General features: G+C 35.0%; 1 protein-coding gene across 1 annotated transcript in view; it reads right to left on the reverse strand.

Moving 5' to 3' along the window:
- The window catches only part of LOC136823840 (meiotic nuclear division protein 1 homolog), a 146317-nt gene that overhangs the window by 103139 nt on the left and 36721 nt on the right, over positions 1–6457 (reverse strand). The window lies entirely within an intron of this gene.

The raw sequence follows: 6457 nt of genomic DNA on the forward strand, positions 1-6457 counted from the left end.
ACTCGAACCAATTCGTGTTCCCGTGTGGGTTCGAGTTATAGAGACTTCCACTGTACAAAAGCTTTTCCGTAATACAATGACAATGTTTGAGTTATGGAGGTGATAGAGCTGAGGTATGTAGAAAATAATATCAAAAAAGTTAAAAAGATCAAATCAATCATTCAAGGAAAAAAAACATGCTCATTTTTCTCAACCACGCTGCCTTCGATTGCATTTTCCTGATTTATACCAATACAGAGAGTAGAGAATGTAGAAAAATGTAGAAAAGAGAGAGAGCTTTTATAATAACTATCCTGTATGCCATTTTTTACATAATGCTCTTTAATCTATTTAATATTACAGATTAAAAAGCTTTCTGACATTATGGCTTTAAAGATAACATATCCCTGACTTAATAAACGGGTATGTAATGAGAAACAAGAGCTGAAAAGACGGAGATAACTTTATTTTAGGAGAGATTACAATGATTGCTTGAATCAGCAGAATCAACTGGCAAACACAATAGACTTTCCGTATCTTGAACCTCTCTATAGCTCGTTTCCCTGTAACTCGAAATTCTACTAATGGGCTGAGCTTTTCATTCTAAAGGGCCCATATCTTTTCCCTGGGCTTGCAAACCTTGAACATTTTCTTCTGTTTTTCAGTTTCAGATTTATTTAAGGCTTATACTCAATTTAAAGTATATGATAAATTAATCAAACATTCAAAGTTACAAATCGTGTACTGCACTTTTATGATAGATGACTTTCCAAAACTCAACACACCAAAGGAGCTAACTACTAACTACTACTAACCCGACAATTTACTGACCCGATATGATTTTACGATCATAATGATGATACAATGCTGAAGATTCGAGTAACGAACCTTCAACCTATTCATGACATTCATGACGTAATGTTTTCTACCAAAATACCTCGGTTTCGCCAGCTCGGGCAAATTTAAGAGAAAAATTTGAATTGTTTCGAATTGGCTATACGGGAGTGTTTCATAGAAAACATAACGTAATGAATATCATGCATCGTATACACGAAGCCGAGAAAAGCAGCAAGATTTTGCCTTGATTTTAAAACAAAACAAAACAGATATCCAGTTCAAAAGAATCTCATACTAAACACTCACAAACTGTTGTCAAAATCAATCATCATTCAATGTTCTTTTGTTTTTGTTAATTTCCATAATGACATAAAACCTTAATTGTTTCGTAATCACTTTTGTCGGATATAGTAGCCTGTAGACCACTTCAGTCTTTTTGATAGACTGGATAAATTGGAGCTAACTTGTTTAGATCAGGTTAATTTTAACAAGGAACTTTAATAAAACAGTTTTATTAAACATTTTATTTAACAGTTATGTTTTACTGAAGTTCCTTGATTTTAAGGAAGACAAAATAACGCCCACAATACTATAATTCCACCCTGATGCTACGTTCTCTAGAAGCCATTGCTCAAATCCCAGTATCACTATTTATACGGGACCGAAACCACGTTCAGTCTTTTTTGAACCTACCTCCGGGTACCCCGGTGAAAGTCGTTTAAATTAACCCATGTTCGTCCGTTCGTTCGTTCGTTCATCTTTTACCAGCTACTCTCGGGATTGGCTCATTACTTTTTTCTGTTTTTTTGGCACAATGATGCAAAATGACAATACCTAAAATGTGACGGAGTCCGATTTTCGAAAAAAAAAATTTTCCGGCCAGAAATGCCGGAAATTGCCGGAAAACTGTTTTTTTTGGCATTTTGTCGAGATTTTATCCTTATTTTTTTCTGATTTTTTGCAGAAAGATGCGTATTCGCAATGCTCAAAACATGGGCGAGTTCGATTTTTGAGAAAAAATTTTTTTCCGGTTGAAATGCCAGAAATTGCCGTTTTTGCTGATTTTCATTGGATTCTTTCCTTATATTTCTATGTTTTTCACACAAAAACATTATTGATAACGATGATCACCATCAAGAATGATTCAATTGTCAATAAAACTGATTTTTGGGACCAGAACTTTCTATTTATTTTTTCCCTACAACCCTTCCCTCTCCCCCATCATCAATCAATGATGAATTTATTGCGTTATGCATTTTCGCTAAACGCTATATTTTCTGACTGATTTTTTTCATTTTTCTCCTCTCGCATTGCTATCTTACTTTCATCATCAGGTAGGTCCATTCAGCATCTAGCCTGTTAGCATTGTGTTTCTCGTCTTTCTCAATTTCCCTTCCACACATGGAATTAGGGAAGGATATGGTACTTAGCATGCGCCAGTTTCTACCGTGAAAAGCACAGGTCGAAATCATATATCGACGCTGTACCGACCAATCCAGATTCTATTCGGCGCGCAATCAACGCAGAGAAAAGTAACCATGACGACCATCCAAGATCTTGGATGAAGTTCAAAGTTGATATTTTTATTCCCGTTGTTGAAAACACAACTCAAAAATGTCATCAATACTTTTTAAAAAGAGTCAGTGATAGAGAATCATAACATAAAGTCTGTCTATTATTTCGATTCAATTAAAGTGACATTTCCCCATTTTAAAAAAGTTTAGTAATTACTGTTATACATTTGGGGATCATGTAAAAAAATTCTTTTGAAAGAAACTCATTTCAATTACACTTGGAGGTTTCTGGGGAATTCGTAAATAGTAAACTGCATACTGATACAGTCTGCTAGACATTAATATGGTAATATTTGCTCTTCATCTTTGATTTTTTCTACAGTGATTAGATTGACACATGTGCGATAAAATTTCTATTATTGGTCTTCAGAGGTTGAAATATTCTCAACCTCTGATACTCAGGGTACCAGTTTCTGCTTGCCTTTTTGTCTCTCTCATTTCAGGATGATTGGTGGCGACGCAGCTTGTCCCAGCTAGTTTTTTCCCAAAAAAAGTCATTTTAGTCCAGGACCAGCTTTTTTGGGATGAGCTGGAGTTTTTATAAAATACTTCACTAATTGGTCATTTGAAATAATAGAGATGACGCGTTCTTTAGAAAAAGCAATAAAATCCTTTGTCTCAAGATTCAACCATCAACCGAATCATCGAAAACCTTGTAAAAACTCCAGCTTGACCCGCTTTTTTGGGATGTATCACATAGTATCTACATACATACATATATATACAACACTTTTTACACAATGCGAACCCCTGTTCTCCAAGGACAGGGCTAAGGTCAGACTACCGTCCCTGGTGGTATAAGGTTAGGAGTAAAGGCTGTCATCACAGTCCTTCGACAGGCCGTCATCCTCGTGGTCTTAGACGCTTAAGTTAGACCTTTTATTGCACGGTACATCCCCAACATCGCAGCCAAAACAAACAACTTTTCACGTTTACTTCATTTCACAGATTTCAGCAAATTTCATAACATTTCAAGTTTACTATATTTTACTCATTTCAACGACAAATACACACATTTCGGAACCTAATACATTATGTCATTTTTATACCTCCCTGGGAGCCTTCAACTTCTAAAACATTTCGACTTTCTGACGTAAAAATCAAAGCAATTTTTCAACTTCACTGAACTCGACGATATTGTACCCGTTTTTTATAAGAACAAACTCTGTTAGAACATTTGGCTTTGAAGGCCAAAATATCAAGAACAGAACATTTTAAGGAATTTTTGGACTCTAAAACACCCAATTTCTTAGGAAATTACCCCATAATATGGTCAATTTAAGAACATTTGAGATCATTTCTAGGTTTGAAACTCAAAAAGTTAAAAACATTCGAAGGTTTCGAAAACTGTGGATGCTCTTATAAAGAAAAATGTACCAGTAATCATTAGAATACAAAGTGTCAGCCAGAAGCAGACATGGCCAAAAAATCGATTGTAGTAGAAGTACTTAGCAAAAAAAGGGTTGGTGGGCCATTTGACACTAAGGGTCATAATAAATATTAAGGTTGGAAGATCACCTCGTAGATAGACTATATTGAAATCTTATATAAAGAAAAAGAATAAAAAAAGTTATAATTTCAGTTTCATTCATCGTTAAATTCTTATCAGATTTGAAATTTGTGAATCGAAATCCACCAGCTCTACTTCTTGAATCTTGCCAACACAATAATAACCGGCAAAGGTGAAATTTTAAAGTGACCTGCCCTTGAATAAAAGCCGTGTGATATATCCAGTACAATTGAATGTCTATTTTTTCTGTAAAAAGTACCATGGTAAAACAGCTCATATAATGGACAAGCTGAATGGCGCTTTTCTACCAACACTCCAAACAATCTAATTTTGCTTCCCTCCAAGAAGGATGTGAAATAAAATCCATTTTGTACGTTACTACACAATAGTGCACGTCTGTACCAATCGCGTCATTTTTTGTTTGTACTCTTGCCCAAGATACACGAAAACTTTGTAGTAAGTTTCAATTTCGTATCTGCAATCGGTTGGAGTGCCTCCTCCATCTACAACTGGATCTCTTCGTCGTTCTTTTATTCTGTGCTGTCGTAAATGATGGCTAGAATCTCTTAAATGGTTAAAGCGATACCGTAAATATAGTTTGTTGTGGCGTAACTCGCGCTCTTCAACGCGTATTTCGTGCTCAAGTTCTCTCAAAATGTTATCATCTTGGTCTTCAGTATGTAACTTATCATTTGCATTGTAAAGTCGTTCTAGTTCATTTTCATAGCCGTCAGTTGACTTTACGTGGTGATGATGAAAGAAACGCTTTCTCGGCTCACTACCTATCAGCGTGAACGATTGGACCAAATAACAAACAAGGAAAAACTTTTTATATGGCATCTAAGAGAAAGAAAAAGATATAACATCTATCTGCCAGTAATGGAATCACGGTTTATACTGCTGTCTTAAAAGTCTTAAAAAAATGGGAACTTTCTCTATATAAAAAATAGGCTCCAGTTTATCTTCATCAAAACAACTTATATGAAATTACTACCCCTTTTACTACCAACAAAATGTAAAAAGCTAAATTTTCTATACATGCTGTCATATGACACAAACAAAAAAATTACATATGACAGAGTCAAAACTGTCTACTGGCTATAGTAAAAAAAAACCAAATGTATATTTTGATTTGATTCATGTTACAAGTTCAAACTTGTTTGTTTTTCTCGTAATGTGTGGTATCTCTTCAATATACAAATAGGATTAAAACTTGTAATGACCTAATGTCATGTCATGCGAGCCAACAAACAGATATTGATTTTGAAATCCTGGTAATTTTCCCGTTAGCTTGTTACTACCATACATAACACCCCTGTTCTTCTCAGAGGGGATATGGGTATAAGAGTACGTTTGGGTTAGGAGATCGGGATGAAATTTCAAGGTACTTTTCCCATTGGGTAGTTTTTGGGTCGCCTTTTCTAAGAGAGAGGAGGTCCCCCGGGTCGGTGTAACACGGCAAAGGCTGCAAGAAAAGCTCCCTTGTAAGAAATGTGCTTTGGGTTAGCTTCTAATCTCTTTTAGTTCAAAAGATATATTGGACTTTCTCAATTTTACAAAAGCATATTATACTTCCAAAATCATCGTTAATTTAACTTTCATCTGGGCAATGAAATATAAATAAAATATATTCAAAAACCCATCAAAGTTAAACTAAAATGAAAACATGACAATATCTCCAAGATTTGAAAAAAAAAATGGTCTATTAGTCATGGTTTTCTGTTTGTTTTTTCCATAGCCAAAAAATGGATCGCCCAAGTAACATCAGGCGCCATCTAGTCTATCAAGTCTATCAAAAAGCTATAAGTGGCCCCGGGCTAATATTAGAGTAAACTGAACTTTATCCTAAAAATAGACGGGATGATCGGCATGAATTTAAATAATTCCATCTACTCTTTTCGTGATGTGTAATACAATATTTGAAACCTTTCATAAATATCACTCTGCATATCAAATTTCAAAGACCCAAAATCTGATAGGCCCTTATAACATGTCGATACTTGAATCGTGCGATCGAGTTTAGTTTTAGTTTCTCACCATCATATGTACATCTTAACCCCATCAGTTATTTCCAATGAAATTTTTACTTTTATTGTAGGTTTTGTGGCCTTAATAATATAAATCTTTTAACTCTAAAAAACATCGATAAAAGATCACGAATAAGGCTTAGTTCACTGTTTTAGATAATTCCAGCTTATGGTTATATGGTAATGGTATCAAGTTAACAAACAAAATTGGTGGGTATCGCGGGCGTATCAAGGTATCAAGGATGCACAAGTCGCTGACTGGGATTAGGGTTTAGTAGTAATTAACAAGGGAGTTTTTAGAACTAGGACTATGGCTTATCCAGCAAGCACATTGAGTTGTTTTCACGTCTATTTAATGTTATATAGATGCTATGAATATCAAATAGATCTTGTACGGGTGTTGGGCTGGACAAGTTTAGCCTTTGATGACCAAGGAACTGACTGAGAGATATAGAAGCTTCACTTGTGAGTGATTGAAATAAACTTCGGGAGAGCAGGAGTGTAAGTTTCCTTGAAAAAAATACCCAGAA

This window comes from Clytia hemisphaerica, unplaced genomic scaffold, assembly GCF_902728285.1.
Source record: "Clytia hemisphaerica strain Z4C2 unplaced genomic scaffold, Clytia hemisphaerica genome assembly, whole genome shotgun sequence".
Classification (NCBI taxonomy): domain Eukaryota; kingdom Metazoa; phylum Cnidaria; class Hydrozoa; order Leptothecata; family Clytiidae; genus Clytia; species Clytia hemisphaerica.